Source organism: Ovis aries, chromosome 26 (assembly GCF_016772045.2).
Source record: "Ovis aries strain OAR_USU_Benz2616 breed Rambouillet chromosome 26, ARS-UI_Ramb_v3.0, whole genome shotgun sequence".
NCBI lineage: Eukaryota > Metazoa > Chordata > Mammalia > Artiodactyla > Bovidae > Ovis > Ovis aries.
In genome coordinates this window covers 25,561,007-25,580,757 of record NC_056079.1, presented here as the reverse complement: position 1 = coordinate 25,580,757, position 19,751 = coordinate 25,561,007, and the positions used below count along the sequence as shown (strand labels likewise).

Sequence of the window (19,751 nt, the reverse complement as noted above, 5' to 3'; positions counted from 1 at the left end):
TTTTTTATCCTTTACTTTTTAAAGCTTTCTATTTAGTTGTTATAAAGTTGCACATATTTTATTATAAGATTTTATTCGTCGTACTTTTAAACTGGTTTGGGAAAAGTTGCTCAAATCACAGCTCCAGTACCTACCAATAGATCTACTTTTTTTCCAGAGGTAGGAGTGTTTATTAGATATTCCCATTATCTTAAAGCCCAGTGTGTTTGTTCCTATTATAGTTGCTCCAATATTATCAGACTGACCTCTGTTGGCATGAGCTATGGACTGTCAGTGAGTATTCAAGTTGAGGGCAGGGAGGGAGGGGTGAGTAAAATGATCCAAGGAGCTTAGAGAGAAAATACTGGAGCTTGTTTATATACTTTTGCAGGTAGGTAAGAAAGAAATTGAACTTTGTGGATATTTAATATGTTTTGACAGTAGTTCCTGTGAGTACATGTTCAGTCACTCAGTCGTGTCCTACTCTTTGCAACCCCACGGACTATAGCCCACCAGGCTCCTCCATCCATAGAGTTTTCCAGGCAAGAATATGGGAGTGAGTTGCCATTTCCTTCTCCAGGGGATCTTCCCCACGCAGGGATCAAAACCACATCCCTTGTGTTTCCTATACTGGCAGGCAGATTCTTTACCACTGCGCCACCTGGGAAGCCCCAGTTCATGTTTAAATTTGTATATTAGCATACAGACATTAGGGGTACATACTCAGGTTATTTTTGTGTTTTTTTACTAATGGGCTTCTCGTTTTAAACAGTGCAGAAGCCACTAGACGACAACATTCTGTTAGGGTAAATTTCTTGAAGACAGAGTTGTTTGCGTCACTGATGAGGTCAAAGATCACGGATACTGCTCAGTTCAGGATAATTCACTTTCCACTGGAAAACAGGAAAGCTATAGGTTGTACCTCTGGCCTGTCTGTAGTTCTCCACGACATCACTTTGTAAACACTTAGGATCAGTCCTAGGAAAACAGCTGACAATGGAAGCCCCACTGACAGCAGGTCAGGAAAATTATCTTGGTACATGGAGAGCAGACTATTCTATTTTTACTGTGTTTTTCCCTCAGGCCTCCGTGAATCAGAGGAACTGTGTCTGTCCCTTGGGTTGATGCGTAATTCTGCTGGAGCCGGTGAAGGTCAAACTGGAGGGCCATTTATGTGATGGAAACTTACATGCTTTGCGTCCATGCTTCTGGTGGTGTGGGACTCACCGCCTCTTGTGTACTGTATCCCTCATGTCAGCCTGAAGTCTGCTGCTGTTCCATAACTTCTGTCCATAGGTCTTCCCAACCCACTAAGCAAGCCCAACCCCCTCTCAAATGACTGCTTCCCAAGGGCTGGAGGAGAGTTTCTTGGGTCTCTGATAGGTCGTTCTGCTTCAGATCAGATATTCCCAGGCTTTTCCAGCTCTTCCCGTATCCCATGGTCCTTACTCACCACGCATGCTAGTTATCCCCCTTGAAATGCGCGCTCATCTGGCCCGGGCTGCGGGGCCCAGGACTATCTGTGATTACAGAGAGATGGCCCAGTGAGTGTAGGCCAGGCAGCCCCTCCCCTTGCCCTGAACACTGTGTTTCTATCATGTGGATGTGCTGGCTGCTGGCTCCCTACAGACACATTACATTGCAGACACATACTGAGCCCTGGAATGAGGAAATCCCCTCTCTCCTCACTGGGAACAAACGTGAATGATGGATGTCTTTTCAAGGTACTATGGAGTTTAGAGGGGGGAAAAATGCTATAGATGTCGAGCACCAGCTATCTGCAACATTCTGTGGGCTTCTGATCCTTATCGATGAGCACGCAGACTGATTTATGTCCGAGGTCAGGGTGTACATACTCTTTCACATTCTTTTCTTTTCTCTTGCGATTATCTTACATGTGCCTTTCGATGTATCAACAGAATCTGTAAACTCAGTTCCCTTTAATAGTAACATAACATTCCATTGTCTTAATGTACCATCGTTCGCATAACCTTTTCCTAATTTGGGGCATTGGGTCATGCCCCATTTTTCCACTGTTGTGAATGGTGTTACGGTAAACCTCTCGGTGCTATTTGCTTGCTTTTCTCTTTTGCATATTTCCCCTGGGGTCTATTCCACAGCGGGGACCATTGGGTCAAAGTGTAGGGACAGTTTTATAGCTCTCTTTTATATATTGCCAGCCTGATCTCCAGAGGCGATGGATATTTTTCAAACGTGCCAAAGAAGACAGCCAGGGCCTGGAGAGATCATAGCTTAACTGGAAAAATTGGTCCTGTATGTTGCTTTCAGGTCCCTCTCTAGTCCCCTCTCCAGCGCTAATGATGGAGATGAGAAGGAGGGGGATTCAGGAAGACCAGCACCCTCTGTACCCAGACGTGTTTACCCAGAAGTACAATCGCTTCCTTTCTGTCTTTTTTTTTTTAATGTGGACCATTTTTAAGGTCTTTATTGACTTTGTTACAATATTGCTTCTGTTTCATGTTTTAGTGTTTTGGTCACTAGGCACGTGGGATTCTGGGTCCTTGACCAAGCATCGGAAGGCAAAGTCCTGACCACTGGACTTTGGTGGAAGTCTCTGCTTCCTTTCTGTGAGGGGATTTTTGTCTTCTGAAAGGAGGTTTCACTGCCTGACCTAGGTTCTAATCTCAGCTTTACCACCACCTCCAAATGTGTGCCATTAGACAAATTCCCTAACCTCTCTGAGTCGATTTCTTCCTCGTCTGTGAAGAGGTTAAATGATCGTCCTTACTCAGGGAGTTTTGAGCAGGTTTTGTAGAGTTCTGGGCTCCTGTCATTCCCTATGACTCACTTGGTGTGAAGGGTCTACGCGTTCCGTCCTTCCTTGTACTGCTAGGAGCCAGCTCTTTTGCCCCGGGATTGAGGGCAGTAAACGTCTGTTGTGGAATGCATGGATCGTCTTCACCCATAACCTTGCTTCCCTGTGTTTAGGAACTGGAAAACACTGTGGAAAAGTTTATGAAGAATTATGTCTTTAACAGGTGAAGAAAGGCCTGCACGTAAATGTTTATAGGATGTGCTGGGTCTGAGGCCTGTGCTTTGGTTTCCTCATCAATTTCCTCATCAGTGTGGCTACAGGAAGAGCATCTCTGTTTTTTCAAGACCTCCAGAGGTATATGACTTTGTAAATGAGATGGGCTGAAAGCTCAGGGAAGGAGGTCAGAAAGAGCTCTTCATTTCAGAAAAAGGTACTCACAGGGAAGGCCTTGGGTCTCTGAGTCTCCAGGGCTGTTTGCAGCACCCTTGAGTCCCTGGGAGAGGTTGGGAGGGTGTGTTCAGGACCTGCCTTGTGAGACTTCCCTGGAGGCCCAGTGGTTAAGACTCTGCCCTTCCCACTGCTGGGGACGCAGATTAGATCCATGGGTTGGGGAACTAAGATCCCACATGCCATGCAGTGCTGAGGTGGGGGTGGGGGCCAAAAAAAAGACCTGCCTCTGATCTCTCCAGTTCCTTCTTGCTATTGCAGAGAAATGAAAATAGGCTTCTGCAGGGGACCACCCTCCACTGGGGGGATATTTCTTCCATTCTCCAATGGCCTAGGTTAATGGGGCCACAAATGCTTGCTCCTTCTCCCAATGTCAGGACTTCCCAGGTGGCTCAGTGATAAAGAATCCGCCTGCCCAGGCAGGAAACGCGGGTTTGATCCCTGGGTGGGGAAGATCCCCTGGAGGAGGACATGGCAACCCACTCCAGTATTCTTGCCTAGGAAATCCCACAGACAGAGGAGCCTGGTTGGCTACAGTCCATGGGGCTGCAGAGAGTCAGACACAGCTGAGCAGCTGGGCACACACTTCTCCCATCTAGAGGTGGAGCCTCATGCCTCTCCCCCTGGAGCTGGCCTGTCCTTAGTGACCTGCTTGACTAGTAGAGTGCTGCCCAAGGGCCATTCTGGAACTTCTGGGGGTAAAGACCTAAGAAGCTGTGCAGTTTCCACCCAGCTCTCCTGGCACACTTTCTCTGGGAGCCCTGGACACCATGTGAGAGGTTGTCTGCCCTGAGACTGCCATGCCATGAAGTCTTGGGAACACACTCTGCTCAGCAGTTCCAGTCAAGCCCACCAGGCTCGAGACATGTGAATGGAAGGGTGAAGCCACGGACCCTCCAGCTGAGACCTCCCGAGATGATACAAGTGAAGCAGAAAAATCGCCCAACTGAACTTTCCCGAATTCCTGACCCCCAGGGTCATGAGACAGACTGCTGTTTTAACCTGCTAAGCCCTGGGGAAATTTTTATGCAGCCGCAGATCAGAGAACACCAGGGCTACCTGGGCTGAACTGAGTCCCTGCCTCATTCCCTCCCCTCAGCTGTAATCTCGCTTCTCACTCTCAGGACTAAATATCAGAGGCCAGGCAGAAGTCATTGACGTCAGCCCTTCTCTTTGACAGGATTCCCCAGATGTATTTTTGGCCTCATGTCTATTATTTATGATCCCTTGTTGAATTTTACAGTCAGATAGGACAGGAAGCATCGGCAGAGTTCCAGAATCCTGGCTAAATGGATTTTTCTGTTGTATTCAAAGAGGAAATGACAAAGCAAAAATCTCCAGCGCTCTTCCTGTTATACGAATCGCCCCCAATACGTGTAGGGTGACTCGATTTTCTGGCAGCCCTGTTTGGAGAGCCTCAGATCTTAAATGAGGACCTGTTCAGAGCACCCAGATATTTAAGGAAGTCCAGTACTCCTTCTTGATGATGCTCATCCCTCTTCTGGTACCCCAAGAGACCTGTATTTACATTTATTTTATTTGAATTTATTTAAACATGTCAGAGGATTAAAAGTGCACCTTACCCCTGCAGATGTTTCCCATGGTGACTATTAACAGGACTCAGACACGCATGAGAATCTGAAATAATGAAACAATCGCCATTTCAATTTTCAGGCTTCTCTGCTATGACATGTCAATTATTAACTAAGAAATTAATCATTAAGAGTATTAATGAAATTGGCCCAACCGTCTTGCTGGGCCACATTGCTCCTTACACAATGGAGCTGGTTAACTTCTGGCTTTTTCCATCCCTTTCGTAGCAACCTTGTTTCTACGGGCTACGTATTTTGAAGGGAGCCAACTCTTTTATTTCTACTTACTTCTGTGGCTAGTACTAGTAACTGCTAGGGACACCAAAACTATCACTTCCTCTAAGCTTCAGCCCTTCCAAAGCAGATTCTCAAAGGTCAGCAGTTCTAACTGACTCATTTCTTTCTCCATTCATTTATTTTTTTTCCCACCCATACATTTATTTACTTATTCAATAATCGTTGGTAAAATGCTTGAAATGTACCAGATATTGTGTTAGGCATTTGGGATAGAAGATGAAGAACACTTGGCTGTGCTTGACAAGAGGCTCACGGTGCTTAACAGATGCTCAATAAACAGATAAGGAATCCCTCCTCAAGAGGCCATGCTGGGAATTCTTGCTGGGGGAACTGGAGCTCTGGGTAAGTAACTCGCTGGACAATAACAAGGCAGGAAGGAGCGAAGGCGTGTCTGCCTCTGCTTCCTGACCACATCACCGTATTCCTTTCCGTCCTGCTCTGCTCTTCCTGGTCCTTCCACTGCACTTGGTCGTAACATCAATTCAAAATCTGAGACTTCAATCTCCGGGATTATACTACACTGTCTCTTGGCTCCAAGGCAATGCTTCTGAGAGGATCCTACTGCTAGTTCTAGAACACTCTTTATTAATCTGTTATGGAAACACAACAACTGTATTCCAATGAAAGCAAAAGATGTCTCAGAAAAATTTTAGTCCAAGAAAGATGCCAAAGCCCCTCTTAGAAGGCAAGACAAAGTCAGCCCTTATCTTCGGAGCTGGTGACTTGGTTGGCACTCAAAGCTTGCTCAGGGTTACTGTTGTACTGTTGTTACTGTTACTGTTGAGGGGTCTGGAAGTCCTGAAGCTCAGCATATGATTGCACTGGGCATAGACCTTGGAGACCTTGAAACTGAGAATAGTATAAAACGCAGCTCATTTCAGTAGCATTAAGGTCATTGCCCTCACCCAACCTACTATTTTAACATTGCCCAATCCTTTCTTTAGAGCATTTTTCCTTCTTCCATTCTGAGAGCATAGGCATGGCCAATCAAGGCCAAAGCTCCAGAAGACAAGTGAATTGCTTGGGAAAGTAATTGAAGAAATTCCCAGAGGTGGTTACTAACGAGGGCTTACACGTCAAACATCTGTCACGACTCACTTTCCAACTGTGGCTCGGCTGCCCAGGTGACAAGAGGCAATGCACAGCTCCGAGGCGACAAATGAGAAAGTTCCCTGAGTTTCAGAACAGAGACTGGAGGCGCCATCTTGCAGACCCGCTGGACACCCAGACTGGGTGAGTGGTGTTGACCTTGGTGTCTACTCTACACAGGCTCTCAACCTTGCCCTGTCCTTTGCCCACATGGCTTCCGTCTTAAGAAGTACCCAAAATGCCTTCTGCTTTGGGTTCCTGGTCCTAACTCTGTACCAATAGGCAGGTGTTCAGATGGAAAGAGCATCACTGGTCCAATCTGTGCTGATGCTGACCTGCTGTCTCACCCAATAACTGAAACTTCTGCCTGTTCTTCTGCCATCTCCCCTGCTGATAATGGCTGCCAGCTGCCAAGGGCTCCCTGTCAACCCCTTCCGCACCTGAAGTCCTGTACCCTCTCCTACCACCTTCCAGAACACATGAATAGCATCTTGCCAGGCAATGCTGTGAATCATCACAAATTGGTCCCAACCAAGTTGATTAAGAAATATTAGACTTATGTAGTGGAAAAGGCTGGTGCCTAGGAGCAAAATCCTGTTTTTAGTGAGAAAAAAGGACATAAAACTGTACAAGGTATCATAAACTTAGACTTAAGAAGTTATTTAGAAGAAATAACAATGCTTAATGTATATGTGCCTAACAGCAGAGCCTCAAAATATGTGAAGCAAAACTGGTGGAATGTAAGGAGAAATTGCAAGGAAATGAATCCACTATCACAGATACTGACTTCAACACCCCTCTATCAGAAATAGACAAATCCATGAAGCAAAAATCAGTAAGGACATAGTTGAACTCAATAGCACCTTTTAATCAGCGGGATAGAATAGACATCTATGGACAACTTCATCGACGTGCAATGGAATATACATTCTTTTTAAGCTTACGTGGGGCATTTACCAAGATAGAATGCCTTCTAGGCCATAAAACATACTTCAGTGGTTGTAAAAGAATAGAAATCATACAATGTCTGCTTTCAGATCTGACAGGAATTAAACTAGAAATAAGAGTAAAAAGATAGCTGGAAAATCCCCAAGACACATCTGAATAACACATGGTTCAAAGAAGAAATCTCAAGAGAAATTTTAAAATATTTTGAACAAAATGAAAATGAAAATACAGCTTAAACTATGCAGCGAAAGCAGTGCTTAGAGGGAAATTTTTAGGACTTATATGTGGAATCTAAAAAAAAACGATGCAGATGAACTTATTTACAAAACAGAAACAGATTCACAGACATAGGAAATAAATTTATGGTTATGGGAGGGGAAGAAGGGAGAGAAGGGATAAATTAGGAGTATGGGAGTAACAGATACATGTTACTTTATAAAAAAACTTAGATAAACAAGGACCTACTGTATAGCCCAGAGAACTGTGTTCGATATCCTGTAATAAACCTAAAGGAAGAGAATCTAAAAAAGAATATATGTATATGTATATGTATATCTGAATCAATTTGCTGTACACCAGAAACTAACATAACATTGTAAACAAACTATTCTTCAGTAGAAAAATACATTAAAAAAAGAATATGTATCACTTAGATATTCAGAAAAACAACAATATTTATTTTTAAATAAGAGGAAATGAAAGAGCACAGGGTTTGAACTCAGGAGTGACTTCAGTCTGGGCTACACCCCTTACTAGCTCTGTGACCCGCGAGGCCCTTAGCACGGCACATCTCAGTTTCTGCATCTGTAAAATGAGGATGATAAAACCTACCCCACAGTGGTTTGCATGTGTATATCTGCATACAAATAAAGATAAAACTATACAAGGAAAATGAATGTGCAAGGCGCCTGAGGGATGCTCACTACGGATTGATTTCCAAGCCCTTTAAGGATATTTGGGAGTTGGTAGGTTCCAAGTAAATTTTGCTGGGCACACACAAGGCCTTTTGTTCACCCTTCTCCCTTTGCCATTCTGACATTCCTGATGACACAGACAACCCACCTGGGGGGCTGCCCACGCCCCTAGGCACCAAGTGTCTCCATTTTGGAGGAGATAGGGGAGCCCTGGAAAGGAAGCTATTTTCTACTTTGAAAACCCCAGAAAGCGCAAGGCTCTGGGACAGGCTGATACTGTCTCTTTTCTCCCTCTGCCATGCTTTACAGAACATTCTGGGCTTCCTGTCCCAGCCTGAGGGAGAAACCAAGGGTACACATCACTAGAAAATAACTACGAGGCCAGAGCTTACATGGGAACTTGGATCCGGAGTGGGCTTTGGGCAGACAAGGAGGAGACTGTTGCAGAGCTGGGATGGCAAGGAAGGGTGCCCAGGGCCCCAAGGGGGCTGGGAACAAAGGACTTAGTCTCCCAACAAGCCTGGGCCAGGTCAGGCGGAACTGGGGGAGTCGTGAGCGGAAAACCACCCGGGCCCCTCCAGCTAAGGGCGAGGTGTGGAATGTGAGAGGAAGGTGAATGGAATGGCATGAAGGGACTTCGGTTCTGATTCACAGTTTGACTCTGAAGCATTCCAAACGTGGTGGGAACAGAGCCTGTTTGGAGCGGATTGTTATCTGAGGACAGAGCAGGATGAAGGGAAGGGTGGGGGGTGATGGCTGACGGCTGCAGAGAGCATTCCAGCTTGCAGATAAGTGAAGCCAGAAGGTTAGGCATGATTCAGTGGAAGTCTGAAGAACTACCCGTTCCACTCCTGACCTGAGTTGAAATGAGACACACCAGGGAGAACTTTTGAGGCTACGTGGGTCCATAATGCTGGGCTTGATCAGTGGCTGTCAGATTTCAACTAAAGACATTTCCTCTTACTCTAAATTTGCATTCCAGGAAACATGCCTGTTCTCTTGTGTGTGTTAACTGAAAACTTCCCTGCTGGCTCTGCAATGCAGAAGACCCGAGTTTGATCCCTGGGTTGGGAAGATCCTCTAGAGAAGGGAATGGCAACCTACTCCAGTATTCTTGCCTGGGAAATCCCATGGACAGAGGAGCCTGGCGGGCTATGGTCCATGGGGTCTCAAAGAGTTGGACATGACTGAGCGATTAACACACACACTAACTATCCATGGCTGGTTCCTCGTACTCTAAATTTGAATTCCAGGAAACTTGCCTTTTCTCTTTTACTTCTCTAATTTTCATCAGTAAGATAGGATTTCAGAAGCTAAGATGATTCGCATTGTACAGCAGAAACCAATACAACATTGTAAAGCAATCATCCTCCAATTAAAAACTAAGAAAAAAAATACTACGAAAATTAGAATGAAAGCTGTCAATGATGGTCGTGTTATGGGGGGCTGAATGTGACAAGAGAGTAGCAATAAATGATGACAAAATTCCATTCAGTTCAGTCGCTCAGCTGTGTCCGACTCTTTTCGACCCCATGGACTGCAGCACGCCAGGCTTCCCTGTCCATCACCAACTCCCAGAGCTTGCTCAAACTCATGACCGTTGAGCTGGTGATGCCATCCGGCCATCTCATCTCATCTCATCCTCAAAATTCCACAGGCATCTTTCAATGATAAACTTGACTCCCTTGTCTTCTGTCATCTTAGCCCTTACCTGCCTCCAGCCACACTCCCTTTTGTCCCACGGGCTCCTCCTGGGCTGAAGGGTACCAGCCACTTCTTGGAGTGGAGATGAAAGAGAACGGTGGCTTGTGTACTCTCAGCATCACCCGTTCTCACTGACCACCAGGAGGTAGGGGGCTTATTCTCCGTTTCCAATGACCTTACACCTTGCTCTCGGGAAATGTAAGAGTCTCCAACATTTCCAAAGGATGGACTTTGAGGTTATGGAGGACATCCATGAGAGGTGGATGGGTCATTTCTTCTTTCTCTTTAAAAAATGTTTTATTGATTTGGCTGTGCTGGGTCTTAGCTGTGGCACAGGGGATTTCTGATCTTTGTTGCAGCATATGGAATCTGGTTCTCTGTCCAGAGACTGAACCCAGACCGCCTGCATTGGGAACGTGGAGTCTTAGCCACTGTACCACCGAGAAGTCCCAGGACTGCATTATTCTGCTGCAGACTCTCTTTCCCTGACCTTCCAGGCTCATTGTATTAACCCACCAAAACGCTGTTCTGGAGAAATAAGCAGCTTTGGACGTGCTGTTTCCTCTGCTGTAAAGCCTGGCCCCAGATCTCAGCATGGGTCACCCCTTTAACCCTTCACCTTTGAGCTTAGCAGCAGCAGCAGCATTTTGACAATAAAGCTTTCTGATAAGGGTTGACTTGTGTCCCTGCGGAATATGTTGACATCCAAACTCCTGGTGCCTGTGAATATGACCTTATTTGGAAAAAAGATCTTTGCAGATGACCAAGAGAAGATGAAGTCATTCTTTAGGGTGCGATCCTAACCCAACATGACTGGTGTTCTTGTAGAAAGATGACGGTTTAGAAACAGAGACAGACGAATGCAAAGGAAAGATGGTGTGAAGACCCGAGGAGAAGACAGCTATCTACCCGCCAAGGAAGACCTGAGGTTACCAGAAGCCAGGAGAAAGACACGGAACAATTCTCTCACAGCCTCAGAAGGAACAGACCCTACCAATGCCTTGGATTCAGACTCCCATGAGACAATGTATCTGGTGGTTAAGTTACCCTGCTTGTGATACTTTATTACAGCAATCTCAGTACAGTACCTTGCTCGAACCGCATTATTTAAAATTGCACTGTCTGTACCTCTTGTGTTCTCCAGAGTACTTCTTACTATCAAATATCTCTGACTCTCTGCAACCCCATGGACTGTAGCCCGCCAGGTTCCTCTTTCCATGGGATTCTCCAGGCAAGAATACTGGTGTGGGTTGCCATTCCCTTCTCTAGGGCATCTTCCTGACCCAGGGATTGAGCCCAGGTCTCCCACATTGCAGGCAGATTCTTTAGCAACTGAGCCACCAGGGAAGCCCCTAAGTATACTATATATGTAGTTATTTACTTTTTGCTATGTATTTGCTTATAGTCTGTCTCCTTCCACTGGAGGGTACACAACACAAAGGCAGAGATTTTGGTACATTTCTTCATGTATTCCCTGCATCTAGAATCAGTACTGCCCTTACACCCCAACAGGCTGTACGAGGTCTCTCTGGCCCTTCTCTGGTCTTGCCTCCCTCACCCCACCACTGTCGAGGTGAAGAGTCTGTGTGGGTAAGTGGCTATGCCACATGGAGCCCACGCCCCTGCTTCTAGAGCATGCACCAGGAACCCACATGTTGGCCTCAAGCCCACTTCCAGAGTCTGCATCAGCCTCTTCCTTGCGTCTGTCCTAAGACTCTGGCGAAATGGGTGTGGATGGAGCTTCGACAGGCTGACTGGAGCATCCACACTGTTTGTAGAGGGGCCTTCCTGGTGTGGGAGAAAGTTTCAGGGTGAGATGAGAAGAAGAGGGGGACACAGGCCGGGGTCTTCCTTTATATTTGCCTCTTGCCTCTCAAAAGGTAGGGGGCTGGGGGAGACTCTACCTTGAATAATGTCTGGCACACAGCAGGCACTTGGTGAACATGAATAAATGAATGTGCGAGTTACTCTTCGAAGCTTTTTTTCTTTGAATTACACAGTCCTTTAAAGAAAACATTGGAACTTCCCCGGTGGTCCAGTGGTTGAGACTTCACCCATGTTTTAATTAATTAATTTAAAAAATCTTTATAATTGCTTTATAATATTGTGTTAGTTTCTGCTGTACGATGAAGTGAACCAGCTGTAGGTATAATACATCCCCTCCCTCTTGGAGCTCCTTCCCCTCTCACCCCCATCCCACCCATCTAGGTCATCACAGAACACTGAGCGGAGCTTCCTGTGCTTTGTAGCAGGTTGTCACTAGCTATTTAACACGTGGTGGTGTATATCTGTCAATTTCAATCTCCCACCCTCCCCTTCCTCCACCGGCTCCACGTCTCTGTTCTCTAGGTCTATGTCTCCATTCCTGTCTTGGAAATAGATTCAGCTGTACCATTTTTCTAGATCCCACATATATGCATTAATACACAATATTGGCTTTTCTCTTTCTGACTTACGTCACTCTGTATGACAGACTCCATCCATGTGAGACTTCGCCTTCTAATGCAGGGAGTGTGGGTTACATTCCTGGTCAAGCAGCTAAGATCCCACATGCCTTGTAGCCAAAAAAACCAAAACATAAAACAGAAGCAATACTGTAAAAAATTCAATAAAGAGTTTAAAAATGATCCACATTTTAAAAAATCTTTTTTTTTTTTTAATAAACAGAATATCAAATCCTCAGTGATTCAAATCAAAAGCAGGGCATATTCCTGGCTTTCAGACTGGACCCAGTCTCCTTCCAGTGCCCTTCATCTTTGCCATCCAACCTTCTGGGGGCTGGGATAAAGGAACTGTTACATCAGTTCACAGGAGCCTGTTAATAATACAGGTAGTGAGAGAGACTTTTAAAACATTGCAGTAAAAGAACTGTAAGGAAAGGTCAATAACTTTACTAAAAAGATGAATTTCTAATGAGGGAATTTGGGGGGATGATCTGTGCCATCTGGAATATGGCGGGGGAGGTTAGGTTTTGGAGCTTATTATCACCTATCCTGCATGTGGCCCACCTAGTTCTCGCTGCTCAGGTAAAACCAGAGTAGAAACTCCTTCCTTTGCCAGTCAACTGTTGGGGAAATGGGCTTCCCTGGTGGCTCAGATGGTAAAGAATCTGCCCGCAATGCAAAAGACCTGGGTTCGATCCCTGGGTTGGGAAGATGCCATGGAGGAGGACATGGCAACCCACTCCAGTATTCTTGCCTGGAGAATCCTCATGGATAAAGGAGCCTAGTGGGCTACAGTCCATAAAGGTCACAAAAAGTTGGACATGACTGAGCAACTAGTTGGGCAGGTGATTTTGTTTCTGATGCTCACCAACCTGGTTTGCCAGTTCCTCCCACGTGGGGAATACACATTAGATCATGTTTGGGTGTAAACATGTGATCGTGTTTGGATTTTAAGCCAGTTTTTAAACTGGGATTTGGGGCGAGGACGTGAGAATATTTATGCTAACTACTACCCAAGATTCCCTGACCCAGGAGAAACCTCTGAAATTTCACAGGAAGGGGATCTTTGAGATGTTGGGCCCTGAAGACTCACTGTGGTTCCTGCAGAGATCTAAGGACTGTGGTTGGAAGGCTCAGGGTCACACAGACCCTGAGCCTTGCCAGTCCCAGGGCCAGTGCTCTGCTGGCTGCGCTGGCCTGCAGCTTTGATGTGGCTAGTCGACACAGCCCAGAGAGTCTCAGGAGCCAGGTCTGCTGACTTTCAACAAGTTAGACGCTCACCCCAGAACACTGGCTTTGGGGCTTCATCAGATGGAATGAGTGAGTGAAGAATGCGTGCAAGCAGGATACACATCTCATCTCATTTCTTCTTTTAGAAATGAGAACTAGAAACTAGATTCATAATTTCTGCTAGTTTCTGCCTCAACCTCATAAAAGCAACTACTGGAATACTTTCAAAGGTAATACTCAGAAGTGCTGTTTATTGAGCAGTTACTCTGTGCCAGGTACTTTGCCCCTGTCTTTCATCCTTCACAATGAACCGTCCTGGTGAGAATGATAATTCTCCCCATTTTATGCAGAGATAAGGGAGTGAAACATTTATTTACTTGAAAGATCTTACCCAAGGACACACAAGTAATCATCTAGGAATCTGTAGATCGATCTAACGGCACAGCCCATGCTGTGGACAGCTAAACCACTCTGTCTTTCTGATGTGGTTACATTCTCACATTCAGTTGTTTCATTCCACATGTGTGCCAAGGGCCTGCTCTGTGTGGGGCACTTTCCTCCACTCTAAGGACTATGATGGTGAACAAAACTGGACCCAGTCCCAGACTTATAGCGCTAACAGGCTGGTGAGGAGATGAACAATCAAATACCCACACATATAAAAATAAAATCGCACACATGGGCTTCCCTTGTGGCCCAGTCTGCCGGTGCAGGAGACCTGGATTCGATTCTGGTCTGGGAAGATCCCACATGTCCTGGGGCAACAAAGTCTGTGGGCCACAACTATTGAGCTTGCACTTTAGAGCCCGGGACCTGCAGCTACTGAGCCCACGTGGTGGAACTACGGAAGCCCGCACCCTCTAGAGCAGTGCTCTGCGACGGGAGACGCCACTGCAATGAGAAGTCCAAGCACCACAGCTAGACAGTATTTCCCGCTCACCACAACAGAGGAAAGCCCACGTGACGGTGAAGACCCAGCACCGCCAGAAAATTAAATAAATAAAATTATTTTAAAAAATAAATAAAATTTCACGTGTGACAAATGCTATAAAGGGGAGATACAGGATACTGTACAAGCCTATCGTGTTTTTGTTTGTTTTCCAATTTTTTACAGTTTTTAAAAATCACACGAGATAGTTTTTTTAAGATTGTTGTTTCTTTGATGCGGACCATTTGTAAAGCCTTTATTGAATTTGTTACAATACTGCTTCTGTTTTATGATTAGGTTTTTTTGGTCCTGCAGCATGTGAGTTTAGCTTCCTGACCAGGGATTAAACCTGCACACCCTGCACTGGAAGGAGGAGTCTTAGCCACTGGACCACCAGGGTGGTCCTAAGTCTGATTATTTAAATTCCTATATTATTCTGTAATTGTTTGACAGGTATCCATCTTGTTATTAAGATGATAAACTACTTTTGGTTGGAACTGTATCTTAGAACTGACTTCCACAGGCCTGGGCACACAGCAGATTGTCCAAAAACACGCGCTGGCCATGGGGAAATGTCTTTTCCATTTCTGCAATTCTAACATTTCTCATTAAACACTCTAAAATATAAACAATCACGTACAAAATATCTGATCAAATCCTTCCAGCACCTGGAGAAGCAGAGCTGAGGGTGCGTGCTCTTCTGTGAGTCAGGCTTTACATGTGAGCTCGAGATATGTGGTCAGTCGCTAAGTCATGCCTGATTCTCTGTGACTGCAGCCTGCCAGGCTCTCCTGTCCATGGGGTTTTCCAGGCGAGAATACTGGAGTGGGTTGTCATTTCCTCCTCCAGGGGATCTTCCCAACCCAGAGATCAAACCTGCATCGGCAGCATTGGCAGGTGGATTCCTTACCACTGAGCCACCTGGGAAGTCCCACATGTAACCCCACCCATCTGCTAACCACGCCCACATCCGTCCCTGGCAGGACAATCCTCAGCTGAGCCCAGTTAGCAGCACAAAGGTAGGTGTCAGCCTGACTCAGAAAGCAAGTTGAAGCTGAGCTTCTGAGGTGGGTGGCTGGAAGCCTGAGGACGCTTTTCATGTGGCAGAACATGTGTCAGACTGTGCTTTCTCTGTCACGTCTGCGTTCTCGCTGAATTCATCCTTCTTACAATCAGATGTTTACAGCATTTTTACCTCTCAACATATTGTATATTTATTTGTATTGTCTGCTCTGATGGGAATGTAAACTTTTTGAGAATAAGGACTTTTTATTTCTGCATTTTATTTGGGGGAGCATTTATTGAAGTAAAGACACAGCATAAACCTGGTAAATTTTAAAATGTATTTGGCTGCTCCCAGTCTTCCTTGTGGCATGCAGGACCATCTAGCTACAGCACGAGGCATCTTGTCTGGGCCCCCTGCACTGAGACTGTGGAGTCTTGGCCCCTGGACCACCAGGGAAGTCCCCAGCCTGGTAAAATTTTGCAACATAAACACATCTAGGTAACCAGTACTTGTTTATCTGGAATAAAACATTCCCTCTCCCTAGAAGCTTTGTCACACCAAGACTCCCAGAACTGCCTTAGTTTTGCGCACTGTTGTAATCTGACACCTTCTTCCGTACCTGGCATACAGCAAGTGCTTAATAAACACAGACGGTTCCCAACTTATAATGGTTTAACTTGCAGGGTTTTTTTTCTTTAACTTTCTGATGGTGTGAAAAAGATACACATTAAATAGAAACCACACTTGAAATTTTGATCTTTCTGCTGGGTGCATACTCTGATGCTGGGCAGTGGCAGCTGCCACAGCTCCAAGTCAACCACGTGATACACTTACAACCATTCTGGACCCATCAGGCGTCTGGTTTTTCACTCTTAGTGCAGCATTCAATAAATGACATATATCCAACACTTTGCTTTAAAATCGGTTTGTGTTAGATTATTTGGCCCAACTGTAGGCTAGTTTCAGTCCTCTGAGTATGTTGAAGGTAGGCAAGGCTAAGCAATGATGCATTCTACTTTTATTTTCTTGGCCATGCTATGAGGCACTCAGGATCTTAGTTCCCCAACCAGGGGTCTAACCTATGCCCCTGCAATGGAAGTGTGGAGTCCGAACCACCAGAGAATTCCCTATGGTGCATTTTAATTTTAAAAAACGATTTTATTTCTTTACTTTTGGTTGTGTTGGGTCTTCGCTGCAGCACAGGCTTTTTCTAGTTGCCGCAAGCGAGGCCTACACTAATCGTGGTGCTCAGGCTTCTCACTGCAGGGGCTTCTCTTACTGTGAAGCACGGACTCTAGGGGCATGTGGACTCAGTCGTTGCCGCTCCCAGGCTCCAGAGCACAGGCTCAGTAATTGCAGTACACGGCTTAGTTGCTCCAGGGCATGTGAGATCTTCACAGACCAGGGATCGAACCCGTGTCTCCTGCATTGGCAGGCAGATTCTTGACCACTGAACCACCAGGGAAGCCCCTTATGATGCATTTTAAACTGACAATATTTTCAACTTATGATGGATTTACTGGAACATAACCACAGCATAAGTTGAGGAAGATCTGTAATTGTTAAATAAATAAATCCATCCACTCATACATTCATATTTATTAGGGGCCTAGTCTTTGCCAGGCACTGTTCAAAGTGCTGAGTGCACAAAGAAAAATAAGTTACTCTCCCTTTCCTTAAAGATTCTCGGTCAAGTGAACTCTCAGAGAACTGTTAAGAAGATGTATCCCTGGAACCCTGTGGAGAAAAAGAGGCTACTTTGAAGGATGTTTATAGCTGCAGAGAAGGAAGGAATGTAGCCTGTAACTCTGCAGAATTCCTCTGGTGGTTTCAAGTTTGCATTCATGGTCATCTTTTCTGATGTATGCAGTCCAACTTAGTTGCTCACATAGCAGAAATGTTTACTTTTCTGGTGCATTCTTAACGGAATCATTGAATGTTAAAGTCTCTCATTGATCATCACATTGAAATTCCAACTGTATTAGTTAGGAATCTTTTGGTTGCAGATAACAGAAAATTCAACCCCAACCAGTTGACATGATAAATGGAATGTACTGGCTCCTATAACTGTTAAGTTCAGCTGTATGGTGGTTCTAAGGGAAACCATGATCCCAGGCTCAATAATTTCAACACTGGTCCAGTTTAATTTCATGCCTTTCTCTGCCTTCCACACTACCTGTTATGTCCCAAGCCTGGCTTCTTCATCATCTCAAGATGACTACTAGCAACGTTCCTGGACTGAATCTTTTTCATTCATGTCCAGGTAGATAAGAAGTCACTTCCATAGAAAAGTAAGAACATTTCTATTCTTGCAGTCTCCAGAAAATGTCATCTCCTCTTGCATTTTATTAGCCTGGAGTTGGATATTTGCTCATTTTGAACCAAGCACTGTGACCAGCAACATGGCAGGATGTGATGACTGGCTTAAACCAAATAGGGTTTGCCCTTGGTGATGGCTGATTTGTTTTATCAACTTGACTGGGACACAGGGTTTCCATATACTGATCAAACATTATTTCTGAGTGTGCCTGTGCAGGTGTTTCTGAAGAAGATGAACGTCTAAATTTGTAGACTGCCCTCCCCAATGTGGGTGAGCCTGTCTAATCCCCTTGGAGGCTTGAATTGAACAAAAGTCTGGGGGGAAAGAATTTGCTCTCTGTCTGTTTTTGAGCAACAACATCAGCTTCCTCTTGTCTTTGGGCTTGAACTCAATCCATCCACTCTCCTGAGCCTCCATCTGCAAGCTCCATCTTGGCCCCACATGAGCCAATTCTTTATAATTAATCTCTTTATATATATATTTGTTCTGTTTCTCTGGAAAACCCTGACTAATACACCCCTGGAGCCAGAAGTGGGATCAGATTTTTCCCAAGGGGCGTTGACTGCATGAGCAAGGAATGGATAAATGATGAAAATTGGGATTCTGTTGTCATTGAAAGGAAGGAAGGAAAGAAGAAAAAAAATTGGCAAGAGAAAAAGAACAAGCATCTGTGACGCTTGTACCTCTCCTGTCTTTTTTTAAAAAAGATTTTATTTATTTTTTCAGCCACACAGCATGTGGGATCTTAGTTCCCTGACCAGGGATTGAACCCTCACTCCCTGCATTGGAAGTGCAGGGCCTTAACCATCGGACCACCAGGGAAGTCTCACATCTCTTCTGTCTTTAGTATCAGAGCCTCAGTACTTAACGCTCTACACCCCATACTGCCTCTTGTGATTTATTGCCGGTCCAGTGCTAGGGGCTGTGGGAAAATAAGGCCTCCAAATGTCCAAGAAAGTAGAGTTTAATATGATATAGAAGGCATCCACAAATAGCTACAGTGGAAGGTAGTGTAATGACTACATGTCATTAAAGAAAAGTCAGTAAGGTGCTCCCTGAAGAAAAACTCCCCCTGTGGACACATGGTCCTCCCCTCCTTAACTGGGTTGCATACAACTTCTTGCATGGGTACTAAGCATCTTTACCCTGTGGACAGTGGGTTTCAGAGAAATAGCACATGGTGCAATTTTCCTTAAAACTAAGATGTAAGGGACTTCCCTGATGGTCCAGTGCTTAGCAGTCCACCTGTCAATGCAGAGGACACGGGTTCACTCCCTGCTCTGGGAAGATTCCACATGTTGCAGGACAGCTAAGTCTGTGTGCCACAACTGCTGAGCCCATGCTCTAGAACCCACAAGTCGCAACTACTGAGTCCGTACGCCTGGAACCCATGCTCCACAACAAGAGAAGCTACCACAGGGAGAAGCCCGGGTACTGCATTGAAGAGTAGTCTCGCTGGCTGCTACTCGAGAAAGCCCACATGAAGAAACAGAGACGCAGAGCAGCCAAAAATAAATAAATGAAGAAATTTGGGGGAAATTAAAATGTGATATGAACTAATACGGCTAAAATGCAAATCTTTCACGTCCAGGACTCTTACCACATCCTTCAGAAGAACTGGAAGCTTAATTGAATGGAATATTATAAAAACTTGAGCTTTAAAATGTACCCCTGAGTCTCCAAATATATTCCTGAAATATTTTTCCCTACATGGGAGAATATCTAGTAAGAACTTTTCTTCCTTCCAGAGTCCTAAAATGTTGTTGTTTTTCACACCTCCCTGCTCAACACTAGAGAGGGTACATGATTTTTTTGTTTTGAATTTAATGATTTATATTTTTAAAAATGCTTAACCTAGTGCCTTGTGCCTAAGGGGTCCTTGATCAATGCTGATTGAATCCGAGTCTACAGCTACAAATGATAATCATGTCTGCCTTCTCCTTAAGATATTCTGCTTAATCGTGCTGCTCAATATAAAAAAATATCCAATCAAAAAATAGGCAGAAGACCTAAAGAGATATTTCTCCAAAGGAGACATACGGATGGCCAAGAAGCACATGAAAAGATGCTCAAATTG

The 19,751-nt window shown here is 45.0% G+C and overlaps 1 long non-coding RNA gene across 1 annotated transcript; it reads left to right on the top strand.

The window, feature by feature from the left end:
- The first annotated feature begins 1,053 nt into the window (after positions 1–1,053).
- On the top strand, positions 1,054–10,873 carry LOC132658716 (uncharacterized). The gene is made up of 2 exons (XR_009598675.1): positions 1,054–6,324; positions 10,106–10,873. It is a non-coding gene; the product is annotated as an uncharacterized LOC132658716 (long non-coding RNA).
- Positions 10,874–19,751: the final 8,878 nt, after the last annotated feature.